This window comes from Meles meles, chromosome X (assembly GCF_922984935.1).
Source record: "Meles meles chromosome X, mMelMel3.1 paternal haplotype, whole genome shotgun sequence".
NCBI classification, from domain to species: Eukaryota; Metazoa; Chordata; class Mammalia; order Carnivora; family Mustelidae; genus Meles; species Meles meles.
This window is the reverse complement of record NC_060087.1, coordinates 110,129,447-110,143,942: the sequence shown is the minus strand read 5'-3', so window position 1 is coordinate 110,143,942 and position 14,496 is coordinate 110,129,447.

Genomic DNA, 14,496 nt, shown 5'->3' with positions numbered 1-14,496 from the left:
TCGAAATGGATAAAAGACCTCAATGTGAGACAGGAATCCATCAGAATCCTAGAGGAGAACATAGGCAGTAAACACTTTGATATCAGCCACAGCAACTTCTTTTAAGATATGTCTCCAAAGGCCAAGGAAACAAAAGCGAAAATGAACTTTGGGGACTTCATCAAGCTCAAAATCTTCTGCACAGCAAAGGAAACAGTCAACAAAACAAAAAGGCGACCCCCAGAGTGGGAAAAGATATTTGCAAATGACAGTATGGACAAAAGGTTGATATCCAGGATCTATAAAGAACGCCTCAAACTCAACACACACAAAACAGATAATCATATCAAAAAATGAGCAGTAGATATGAACAGACACTTCTCCAATGAAGACATACATATGGCTATCAGACACATTAAAAAATTCTCCTCATCTCTAGCCATCAGGGAGATTCAAATTAAAACCACATTGAGATATCACCTTACACCAGTTAGAATGGCCAAAATTATCAAGACAGGAAACAATATGTGTTGGAGAGGATGTGGAGAAAGGGGAACCCTCTTACACTGTTTGTGGGAATACAAAGTGGTGCAGCCCCTTTGGAGAACAGTGTGGAGATTCCTCAAAAATTAAAAATAGAACTTCCCTATGACCCTGCAATTGCACTCCTGGGTATTTACCCCAAAGATACAGATGTAGTGAACAAAAGGGCCATCTGTACGCCAATGTTTATAGCAGCAATGGCCACGGTTGCCAAACTGTGGAAAGAACCAAGATGCCCTTCAACAGATGAATGGATAAGGAAGATGTGGTCCATATACACGATGGAGTATTATCCCTCCATCAGAAAGGATGAATAACCAACTTTTGTAGCAACATGCATGGGACTGGAAGAGACTATGCTGAGCGAAATAAGTCAAGCAGAGAGAGTCAAATATCATATGGTTTCACTTATTTGTGGAGCTTAACAAAGAACATGGAGGAGATGGGGAGATGGAGAGGAGAAGGGAGTTGAGGGAAATTGGAAGGGGAGATGAACCATGAGAGACTATAGACTCTGAAAAACAACCTGAGAGTTTTGAAGGGGTGGGGCATGGGAGGTTGGGGAACCAGGTGGTGGGTAATAGAGAGGGCATGTATTGCATGGAGCACTGGGTGTGGGACAAAAACAATGAATACTGTTATGCTGAAAATAAATAAATAAATAAATAAATAAATAAATAAATAAATAAGTTAAAAAAAAAATTCCCATGTTACTTCCCCTATTAAAGTCAGGAGAGTCCTTTCTCCCTCTCCCTCTGCCTGCCACTCTGCCTACTTGTTCTCTCTCTCTCTCTCTCTTTTTCTCTCTCTTCCTTTGTGTCAAATAAATAAATAAAATATTTTTTAAAAGGATGGGCTGCCTGGGTGGCTCAGTCAGTTAAGTAGCTGGCTTTGGTTCAGGTCATGATCCCAGGGTCCTGGGACAGAGCCACACATTGGTCTTCCTGTTCAGTGGAGAGCTTGCTATTTCTTCTCCCTATGCCTGCCTTCTGCCTACTTGTGCCCTCTCTCTGTCAAGTAAATTAATACAATCTTTAAAGTCTGAGTTTCTTAACATTGTGGGGAATGGAGTTTCCACCCACATGCACATTATTTCTTATGTTTGGATGTTGTTGACCATTTAGTCTTATATATAAAAACATAGTTGAACATATTTCCTATGTTCATTTACTGTTTAACTTCTGACAGGGGACTTGGCATAATTTGGGAAAGAGTGGGACTCTCTGAGATAAGGGAAATTGATCTCATGTTGTAGGCCCCTTTATTTTGAGCAACAAGTTATTAAGACCCACCTCAAACTCTTAAATGGACCAAGCTTTCCACTGAAGTAACTCCACAATGGCTTTCCAGCCTTCCATCACCAATAGCATCTTGCTAATGACACAGAACCTTAAACCTGTTTTTTGTTTGTTTGTTTGTTTGTTTGTTTTAAGGCATGAATATCTATTGAATGAGAGCTATTTTTGAAGAGAAGCAGATGTAATACTTAAACTCAATTCTTTGGGTGATTCTATAGTAATTGTATCCCAGATGTATACATTTCCCCCCTCTTCTGCTACCAACTTATAAAAAGCAAATGTCTAAAGTAACACAAAAGCTTCAATGATCCATCCAGCCTAGAATTTCATCAGTAACCATGTCAGCAAAGTGACACCATGGTTACTTATGTGATGCTCTCCTAGTTTTTCTAATTCCCTGAAATTTTGGAGAAACAGACAGCCAGACATACACTCTCTTCCATGCTTCCCTGGTCATAGGATCTTCCTTATGAATTAAAATTAAGAAAGATTAATTAGTTTGCTGCTGTAGAGCATGTGGAAGATGGCTGCTTCCATAATGCATGTAGAAAGGGGGCTATAGGCCCGTGATTCATTGCTCTGTCAGCAGTGTGAGATACACTGTATGAAAATGCCATATAAATGCAAATACAAATACAAACACCACCTTCCCCTGCTGGCTAGTGATAAGGTGCTCATCCAGATGAGACATTAAGATTTAAAAGCAGAAAAGTAATAGCTGGGAGGGAAAAATACACAATCACTCCTCAAACAAAGTTTCCTTTTTAAGAAAGTCATTAAAGTGCTTGTTTTCCCCCTCCCCCCAACAATGACAGTTATTCACATAATGTAAATGGGTAGGCCATAGTCAGAAACAATGAATTTGTGACTAATTCAGTCAGGAAGGGGAGAAATTCAGAAATAGCATTGGGAGATGCGTGATTCAATACACAAAATGTTGTTTTCTCCAGAGGTGAGCAGCTTATTACCAAGTTGCCCCTGATGTGGGCTTCAGTCATTGACTTAATAATGAATCTGGGTCTTACTTCATAATCCCTTACATTCTTAAAGTACTTTAGATAGAAGGGGATAAAAAAGCAACAAAGCATCCCTGTGAAGTTCTCTGCCATGTGCCTGGAACTTTCTTTCTAAGGAAGAGGGGTTTGCAGAGAACCATTTTTTCAGTTGTGCTTCCTGATTATGTTGTAGTTTGATGGCTTACTGTTGATATAAGAAGAGATCTCTTAAGATGAATGTGAAAGGAGAATGAATAATGGAATTATGGAATTTTATAGCTGCAGTGGGCCTTAGAGGATATTTACCACTATACCATAACTGAAAACTTAGCCAGATTCTGTCAATAATGAAGCTATCAATCCAATCAGCATTCTTGTATAGGAGCCTGAAAAGTCCAATTCAGGTTTCATCTAGTCTAGAATTACAAACCTGGGACCACAAACCAAAAGATGTCTTGGGGGTAGAACTGCTTGGCCTTCCTGACATCATCCTCAAAGCTAAGGGACCTCCTAAAGAACCCACATTTCCCTTTATAACCTATTTGAAAGATGACACTCAAATATTGAAACTCTTCTTAAGCCAATTTATATTACCTGCCTGCCCCCCGTCTTGGAACACTGTGCTCATGACATCTTCAGTTTATTGGTTCCAAGGCTATTTTTGTTGAGTATCATGTTTAGAATGTGGCCATGTAGCTTAGCTTTAAACTTTTGGGAATATTTGTCTTTCCTTTTAGGCTCATAAACAAGGAAACCATTGTCAACAATGTCATTCAGATGATCGTAGTGTTGTCACTTTGCTTAATACTTGCAGTGTCTTCTAATTGTCTACTCTAAGGAACATTGATCAATTTGGCATGCAGAACCTGACACTAATTTAATTGTTGATCATTTATATCAGGGCTCAGCAAATTTTGGTCCATGGGCTGGTCACCTGTTTTTACAAATAAAGATTTATTGGAATATAGCCATGCTCTTATTTATATATTATCGTTGGCTGCTTTCCCACCACAGCAGTATAGTTGCAACAGAGATTTTGGCCCACCCTATGAAGACAAAAATATTTAAAGTGTAGTCCTTTACAGAAAAAAGTTGATAGCACCTGGTGTGTATCATTGGTTTTTAATTAGAGATGTACAACACAATCATAGGAGGAGCTTTTTAAAAATATAAACTGCTAGAACCCTACCTTGGTTCTATTAAATAAGAATATCCCCCTGTGTTTATTGCAGCATTATTTAAAATAGCCCAAAATGGTAGTAACCTAAGTGTCCATCAAAAGATGAGTGGATAAAGATATACACACTCAATGGAATATTAGTCATAAAAAAGTTTGAGATCATACCATTTACAAACATGGATGGACCTAGAGGGTATCATGTTAAGTGAAATAAATCAGACTAAGATAAATAACATATGCTTTCACTTATACATGGAATCTGAAAAACAACATAAATGAATAAGTAAACAAATAAAAAGCAGAATCAGACCTGTAAATACAGAGAACAAAATCATAGTTGCCAGAGGGAAGGAGGGTAGGGGTATAGGCAAAATGGGTGAAGAGGAATGGGACATACGGGCTTCCAGTTATGGAATGAATAAGTCATGGGAATAAAAGGCACAGCATAGGGATTGTAGTTAATGATATTGTAATAGCACCACATGGTGACAGATGGTAGGTACACTTGTGGTGAGCGTAGCATAACATATGGAGAAGTTGATCACCATGTTGTACACCTGAAATTAATGTAACATTTTATGTTAAACATACTGAATTTTTTTTTCAAAAAAGGACATTCATGGGTGCTACTTTGGCTTGGTGTTTTGAAAAAATTAAGTGCAGGTGATACTGATATACCCTAGGCAGGAAGTACTGTTTTCTATGAACATTAAAATTTATAACAAAAGTATATGGGTTCAGTTTGCATTGCGTTAAAAATAGCAACAGAAATTTGACTGATTCTTATCAAATTAATGACATAGGATCTTCATATCCCTTCCAAGGTCACACCTAAGATATTTTTGGGAGTTCTAGGGGTGATACACATACACATGCACAAACATGCACACACACACACACACAATGAAATATTATTCAGCTATCAAAAAGAGTGAAATCTTGCCATTTGCAATGACAAAGAATGAGCTAGAGAGTATAATGCTAAGTGAAATAAGTCAGAGAAAGACAAATGCCATATGATTTCACTTATATGTGGATTTTAAGAAACAAAAAAAAACAAGCAAAGGGAAAAAATGAGAGAGACAAAACAAAAAACAGACTTAATTATAAAGAATAATCTGTTATCAGAGGTGGGGGATGGGTTAAATAGGTGATAAGGATTAAGGAGCGTATTTGTCATGATGAGCACAGGATTATGTTTGGGACTGTTGAATTACTACACTGTGCACCTGAAACTAATACTTTATGTTAACTAACTGGAATTACAATTAAAACAAATAAAAAAAGATATACTGGGATTTATTGCTAAGTATAAACCAATCCTCCCTCTCCTTTCTGTACTTCATTATATTACAAGCATACCCTGGTACTGATGCTGATACCACAACATCTTATAGAGTTATTAGTAAAACATTTAAGGTTTTACTTGTTCTTTATAAGTCTCAAACATGAATCTAACATGGACCGGTTCAGGAAATGAACCCATTATACTCAGATTCATCTACTCTTTGTTTTTCTATTATGCTTGTTATGTGTTCCTGTTTTTTTCACTTTGAAGAATTTTCTTTTTCTTTTTTTTTTTTTTAAAGATTTTATTTACTTATTTGGCAGATAGAGATCACAAGTAGGGAGCGAGGCAGGCAGAGAGAGAGAGAGGAGGAAGCAGGCTCCCTGCCAAGCAGAGAGCCCGATGCGGGGCTCGATCCCAGGACCCTGGGATCATGACCTGAACGAAAGGCAGAGGCTTTAACCCACTGAGCCACCCAGGCGCCCCTGAAGAATTTTCTTTTAAAAGGTTTCTCAGGCCCTCAAGTAAGTAGGCCACTGGTTTCCCAGGCCTGACAATATGCCAGAATCCCATCATAGGCTCATGCTGGAAAACCATTCACTCCATTTGCCTCCAGTTCTTACCCCACAACCCTCAAAGGACTTTTACCAAAATTTCAATTCTATAATTAGCATGAAGTTGAAATCATTTCAGTGTACACTTATTCTTATCAGGAAGTGAGTCATAGAGTTCTGAAGGAAAGATTTGGGTGGCTAGTCTTTTCTTTAAATGAACAAAGACTAATCAAACAAATTATATGTTGAGAGTTATTGCCAAAGTTGAAAGTATCTAGAGAACGCTGTTCAGGGTGTTTAAGTTTGGAAAACATTTTAATTGAGGAAATGGGTATATTTACCTTCAAGGAGAGGAGCCAAAAGAGAACTACAATAGATGACTTCACATATTTGAAAGGAACTTGTTTTTTTTTTAAGATTTTATTTATTTATTTGAGAGAAAGAGAGTGCATGAGAGGGGAGAGGGTCAGAGGGAGAATCAGGCTCCCCACTGAGCAGGGACCCCAATGTGGGACTCGATCCCAGGACTTCAGGATCATGACCTGAGCTTAAGGCAGTTATTTAACCAACTGAGCCACCCAGGCACCCCAGGAACTTTTTCTTCATAGCTGAGTTTGGCCAGAACTAGGACCAGTAAATGAAAGCCAGAATGAAACAGAGTTGATTTGAATCTAAGAAAAGGACTTTGTAACATTAGAATAGACTCCTGTTAAAAAAAAAAAAAGGTAGTAAATTTCCCTTACTGTATATACCCTAATTAAACCTAGATGGCCAACTGCCTGGGATTTAGCACATGGGACTCCTGCACTGGATGGGAGACTCTGCTAGATCAATAGATTTCGACTTCTCTGAGAGGCCCTAAAGTATTCCTCATCAGTGCATCAGAAGCATCTAGCTATGTAAGAAGTAGAGAAGGTAGGAGAGAAAAATAAAGGTAAATTTACAAAAAGAAGAGATGACAGAATAGTATCGTAGAATCATTCTTGACTACTATTGCATCCCCAGTCCCTAGGATACCATTTAGTATATAGTAAGTACTCAGTAAACAAGCAGTGAATAAATTAGTGAATTAATGAAAGAAAATAACTCACTACCAATAACAACAAGGACAAAGAAGTAGAATACAAGAATAAAGGAATGCCAGCAATATGTGTTTGTTTTGTTTGCTGGGAAAGTGTGGAGGAACAGTGAATCTACTACTGAAGATTCCTGGGGTAGAGGAAAGTGAGTTTCAAAGTGAACTGGAGTTTTGAAGGAGATGAAATGGCAGAGAAGGCAGAATAGCAATACAAGTTCCCTAATAGGTGCTTTATCTGTCTTGTTTACTCGTGCATTCCCAGTGCATGATTGAGTTCCTAGAATGCAAGTAGGTGAAAATATACTACATTTGTTAGTATACATGTGAAATAGAATAGAATTTGTTAGAATACATGCAAAATATACATTTATCAAATGAATACATGCATATATATGTAGTGATGGAAATGAATTATGTATAGCACACCATGGGTCGATCTTGGAAATTCAAATATGAAAGGTGTGAGTAGTTTTCAAATGCATTGTTTCTAAACCTCCACTTTAAAATGATATTGTAGAATATCTTTTTTTCTGGATAAACATTGTTAGTGTCTCCAACCATTCTCCATGGTATATTTTGCTTATGCCATGTGTTAGCTCTGTGTTCTTAAATAAGTTTATAACCACTTTGAACTTCTGTTTCCCTATCTGTGAAAGAGAGGTAATAACAATGATACCTTGTAGCACAGTTGTGAGGATTCAATGAGATAATTTGTGTAAAGTGTTGACACATGATACACGATCAAAAAAGATAGCCTTGTTCAAAGGATTTTTGGAAGGGATAAATGAGAAAATACATAAAAAGTATTAAGTACAGTACATGAAAAGTACTTAATAAGTAGTAGCTGTTATGCTTATTATCTGGCTAGATCTCAAGCACTTCTGTTTTGATCAGCTTTTCCCGAACACATTCCCAGTTGGTGCACAGTCTTCTGAAAGAGTGGTGGCCAGAAGTAGCAAAATACAAGATGGCCTGACCAGAGGGTAATGGACCAGTCCTATTATTTCCTTAAATATCATACATTTGATACTTTAAGTTAGACTGCATTATATTTTTTGTTAGCCCTTGATCAATGCTGGTTCAGATCGAACTTACTGGGAGGAGAATCACACTCTCCCTATACTTCTCTTATCTATGTGAATGTGGTTTCTTGGACACACCCTTATGACTTTTAGGGTCATGAATCCCAACTCTTTACTTTCTAGCTATGGACTAGAAAATTAACTTTAGAGAACTCAGCTTCCCAGTTTTAGGGTGGGTGCAATAGCTTGCATCCACCCCAGCAAGGTGTCAAAAGAGTTGATAAATTTAAAAAGTCCTTAGAAATTTTCTACAGGTTATGAAGGAAACCCTGTTACATGAAGTAGTAATGTTTCTTCTGGAATGGTTAGCTATATTTCATTGCTTTCTGTAAATACACAGTGGGAGAATTCAGATGTTTCTGAAGGACATTATTCATTTAACATGCCATTAGACTTGCCCTGCCAGGTTGTATTGATAACACTTGATCTTGTACCTTGGAAAGTCCATTACTAAGAGGCTACTGAAGTCCATGGGAAGGGCAATGAAAACTTGAGCTCTCAACTGAAAACATTTTTCTAAAATCATAGGCAATGGGGAATTTCTGTCCTTATGTGTACCTGTATTTGTGCTGTACTATGAACAGTAATAAACAATGTATCATAGAATTTTTAAGAGCATGGACTCTGAAATCAGACTGCTTGGATTTGAATTCTAGCTATACCATATACTAGCTGTGTGACCTTAACAGATTATTTGTGCCTCAGTTTCTTTATCTATAAAACTGGGATAAAAGTAGTAATTATCTCATAAATCTCATAAAGTTGTTATGAGGATTAAATGAATTTATGTACATTTAGCACTTAGTATAGTGCCTTGTATGTAGTTAGTGTTATGTGTTAGCTATAATTCTTATTCTAGTATAACTATAATTCTAGCTATAATTCCAGTATTCCTCTCCTGCTGGGTTTTCCAGACCTGTTAGTGAGCATGAGACCCTCACCTGATACCCTAATCCATTAGGAAATCCTGTTGGTTCTACCTTAAAAATCTGTCCAAAATTTCAACACTCCTCATCATTTCCACCTCTACTGAGCTGATCTAAATCACTATTTTCTCTTTTTCTAAATATTTCATTAGCCTTCAATTAGCTTTCTACTTTCACTCTTGCTCTGACTTCCCACCTCCCACCAATTTTTTCTCAACACAGCAACTGGCATGACTACTTAAACCTAAGTTAGATCATGACTTTCCAATGTTGAACACCCTCCAATGACCTTCATTTAAGAGTAAGCTCCTTATATGGCCTTATAAAGCCCTTTGTGATCAAGCTTCCATGACCTCTCTGACCAACTCTCCTCAGTCTCCCTCTTCATAAATCCATTCCTGTCATCCTGTCATTTTTTTAAAGATTTTATTTGTTTATTTGACAGGCAGAGATCACAAGCAGGCAGAGAGGAAGGCAGAGAGAGAGAGGAGGAAGCAGGCTCCCTGCTTAGCAGAGAGCCCAACACAGGGCAGGATCCCAGGACCCTGGGATCATGACCTGAGCCAAAGGCGGAGGCTTTAACCCACCGAGCCACCCAGGCGCCCCTCATCCTGTCATTTTTGCTATTTTTCAAACATGTGAGGTGTGCTCCTCAGGGACTTTGCATCTGCTTTCTTCTCTGCATGGAAACTCTTCCCCCAGATATCCAAATAGCTTTATTTCTTACTGTCTTCAGGTCTTTGCTCAAAGCTCTTTTTCTTAGTGAAGGCTTTCCTGAACCTATGTTTAAAACTGCATCCCTTTCAAAACAGCATCCCCTATTTTCTGACTCTGACTTTTTTTTTAACATAGTGTTGGACACTGTTGGGTACAACATATTATTTAGTTTATTTAAATATAACTGTGTTCTACTCTTATCCACAAGAATGTAAGTTCTCTGAGATCAGGTACCATGAATGTCCAGTGCTAGGTCTGAACTTGGTCGTGTAGGTACCCGATAAATGTTGGGTAGTATTTATGCGATTCTCTGGATGTAGTCAGAAGGATTTCATAATATTTAGAATTACTAGATACTGAATACCTTAGGTTTTTATATACTCCCTAATGATCTTGAATTATTCCTCATTTTCAGAAACAGTGTTACCAGTCATAGTTAATAATGGAAGGAGCTCTATGTATCTTATTGGAATTTAGAGTGTGAGTGAGTATGTAGTAGGAAAGGAACAGGAGCTTGGGTATCCCAGTGGGATGAGCATCACAAAGGAGTTAGAAAATCTAAAATAATAGAATTCTTAAGCAGAAAGAAACCTAAAGACTTTAGGGGCCATAGAATTCTTTATTTGACAAATGGGAAAATTAAGATGCAAAATGCTCCCTCGTTCATTAGCAGCACATTGAGCTTTCAGGTTCTAGTCTAGATACCAATTTCAATGCCATTTTTATTGTATGTGATCCTTATTTCTAGGTAGAGGGCAGTGTAACACCTAGTTAAGGAACATTCAACATACAGAAATAAAACAAACTTGAGACCTACTTTAAAACTAAGTATAAGGGTATGTGCTATCGTGAATGCTGTGAAGTGTGTAAACCTGGCGATTCACAGACCTGTACCCCTGGGGATAAAAATACATTATATGTTTATTAAAAAAAATTTTTTTTGGAAGGGGAGGCGAACCATAAGAGACTATGGACTCTGAAAAACAACCTGAGGGTTTTGAAGGGTCAGGGGTGGGAGGTTGGGGGAACAGGTGGTGGGTAATGGGGAGGGCACGTTTTTCATGGAGCACTGGGTGTTGTGCAAAAACAATGAATACTGTTACGCTGAAAAAATAAATAAAATGAAAAAAAAAACTAAGTATAAGGGCAAAATAACATTATAAAACCTGGATACTGAAGTGGGGGGAAGAATGGTCAAAATGGATATGGCTTTATCTGAGGTGTTTCCTGAAAGAGATGCATTTGACATATTTTTGATGGAGATAAAGGCTTGAACTGGAATGGGGGAAGAGCTTATATGTAGATGAGGAAGAAGTATAGACTGCTTGAAATCTTAGAGCAGGAATTAACAAGTCAATACTTTTTGTTTCTTTGTGTGGGAGTCAAGGTTACAGCAAAAGATAACCTTGCTTAGAGAGGAAACTATGAAATCTTTTTTTTTTTCATAAAATTTTCTTTTTTATGAAATCTTTTTAAAGTGAGGCTTATTTCATTAAAAAAAACTTGCTCTCTGGGCTCATAATTGACTGCCTTACAATTGATGCTAGGAGATGCTGTTAAGCAGTCTTAATGACTGTGTGAAAGTGAGGTTAGTGGTTTGCAGGTACTGAGAGAAGGCAGGAATTGGCTGGATTGTTTTGCTTTTGTGGTAGGTACAGGCCAACCAAATAGATGTAGGAAGGGGAATGGGTTTAGAAGATTGGGAAATGAGGCCTAATTTTTGGAAGAGAAAAAAGGAAATTTGAGCATCCTTCTTTATTACCTCATTACATGTTGCTTTTTATCTGGTTGTAACAGAGATACACATTAATATTTTCTTTTTCAAATCCATGTATCAGACAGTTCTGCCACTTTTTAGATATGTGACATTGAGCAAGCTTCCTAATCTCTCTGAACTTGGATGTCCTTATCTCTCAGATAGGTGATAAATACCATAGCTACCCCTTAGTAGGTGACTATGATAACTGAAGGAACTGATGCATTTAAAGTACTGCCTGGCACATAGTGGGTTCTAAATCATATGTAGCTTTTATTCTGTATGATGAAGTTTCCAGTTTGTATTATGTATCATTGAGTATACAGCATGATAATATATATTCTTATTTGTTTCTCACATAAAGCTGGTGAGGCGGATGGCATTTTGGTGGTGGTTATTGTCAATAAGTTTATTTTTAAAAAGGGCTATTTGCTTATCATTATCATCGCTTAAAAGCATTTGCTAGCTTATACACAAAAAGGCATACCTTTTCAGTTGCTTTTCTATGTGGAATCATTCTCTTTACTATACTATTTCAAAATTCAGGACCAATGCCTACATCTTTCTAAGTGACTATTTCTGCAGTCACTTACTTCTTCTTTATGCCAGCAAATGTGGGCACTCTTTAAAGGGCACTATTATGTTTCTGCTTTTAGAGATGGGTTTATTCTGACCTTTAAGAAGCTAAGAATTTTTATCCAGAAGGAGGATGATATCTGCTTATTTTTTAATTTCTTAAAATATTTTATTTATTTATTTGACACAAAGAGAGAGATCACAAGTAGGCAGAGCAGCAGGCAGAGAGAGAGCCTGATGCAGGGCTAGATCCCAGGATCAGCCACCCAGGTGCCCCTGATATGTGTGTCCAGTTAAATGATATAGAGGGTTGTTGATGTTGAGTGCCATATGCTGAGTCCAGGTTGGTCTTAGAGTTTATTTAAGGGTGCTGGAAGGTACAGTTGAGAAATAGTTAAAAACACATGGACATATATTCCGTATGTAACATCCATCAAGGAATAAGCTTTCACATTGTGTATAAACAGAGATATGGGCAAGAGAAACAAATGACACTGTGAACATTGAAGTGAAGAAATAGAATCGAAGTCTCTGAATACTGTTGGAGCTCACTTTTTCAAATTCTTAACTCCCCAAAATACTCTCTGCAATATTTGAGATAGAGTCTAGGACTGTATCTGTTTGAGAGAAATACAGAAACAAAGAAAAAAACACACGCATTCACAGTCACAGACCAAAAAAACAGTCAAATTAAGAAAGACAGATTGAGTTAGAAACAGATTGGGGAAAATATAGGCAGAGAGAAACAGACCTCAGAGAACTCCATTATTCTCTGTATTAACGTAGACCTCTGTTTGTCTAGAGTTCAGAGTGAGACAAATAACTTGCCATAGGGACTGCTTATGAAACCAGGAGTACAATGTGTACTGAAAAATGTCATTATTCTGCTATAGAATAGAATATTATATATTATATGTTATATATAATATATATTATAGCTATAGAATGTACAATGTCTCTGGAGTCACCAAAATAATCAGATTCTAGTGGCCAAGTTTCCTACTCTGCATCTAGAAGGCCAGAGGCCAGACAAAGCCATCAGGCAAAATTATATATACAACCAGAAAGAAATTGGTCTTTCTACCCAAACACATAGAATAGTGGGGACATAATGGAATGATGAGTCTTAAAGATGTAAGATACAGGCATGTGTAGCAAAATGGGGAGGAGGAGGGGAGGAACAGAAAACAGAAAACATGGATAAAATGATCTAAATATGTAAAATAGGTATAACTGAGCTGATATATTAACAATAATTTAGAAAAGTGATAAAATAGTAGACAGCCTAAGATTGAGACTAAGAAAGCAAAAGAAGCTTTAATCTACATATCTTAGTGGGTGGTTGCTTATCCAATGGATGAGTAGATTTAGATCTGAAGAATGCTTTAGTTGCCTTGAAAGTGATTATCTTCAATTAAGAATACCAATCCTAATATTACCTTCAGGGAATTCAGATAGGAAACTTCAGTGATAACTCTGGCAGGAACCTTCCTATGTAGAAGTTAGATTTCTTCTATAACAGTAAGAGCACTGGTAATTATTATTTTTTTTTTTTTTAGTTTTTGCTTTTTATTTTCTTTTTTTTTTCCATTTTATTTATTTTTTCAGCGTAACAGTATTCATTCTTTTTGCACAACACCCAGTGCTCCATGCAAAACGTGCCCTCCCCATTACCCACCACCTGTTCCCCCAACCTCCCACCCCTGACCCTTCAAAACCCTCAGGTTGTTTTTCAGAGTCCATAGTCTCTTATGGTTCGCCTCCCCTCCCCAATGTCCATAGCCCGCTCCCCCTCTCCCAATCCCACCTCCCTCCAGCAACCCCCAGTTTGTTTTGTGAGATTAAGAGTCATTTATGGTTTGTCTCCCTCCCAATCCCATCTTGTTTCATTTATTCTTCTCCTATCCCCCTACCCCCCCCATGTTGCTTCTGACATGGTAATTATTTTTAAAAATTAGAATTAAAGGGGTACCTGGGTGACTCAGTGGGTTAAAGCCTCTGCCTTCGGCTCAGGTCATGGTCCCAGGGTCCTGGGATGGAGCCACACATTGGGCTCTCTGTTCAGCGGGAAGCATGCTTCCTCCTCTCTCTCTGCCTGCCTCTCTGCCTACTTGTGATCTCTATCTGTCAAATAATTAAGTAAAATCTTAAAAAAAATAGAATTAAAATGGGGCATCCGGGCGACTCAGTCAGTTGAGCATCAGTCTTCTGATCAAGTCCTGATCCCAGCATCCTGGGATCAAGCCCCCCATGGGGCTTCCTGCTCCATGGGGAGCTTGCTTCTCTCTCTCTCTGCCTGGCGCTCCCTCTGCTTGTGCTCTCTCTGTCCCTCTCTGTCAAATAAATAAATAAATAAATAAATAAATACAATCTTTTAAAAAATTAGAATTAGAACAAGTCATACAAGTAAATCATGACAATGATGCACAGAAACATTCAAAACAGACATGAGAAGAAAAAATTTATTAAGACCACCCATGCCTGCTCTCATTGTCCAGAGCTGACAAGTGTTCATAATTTGTTA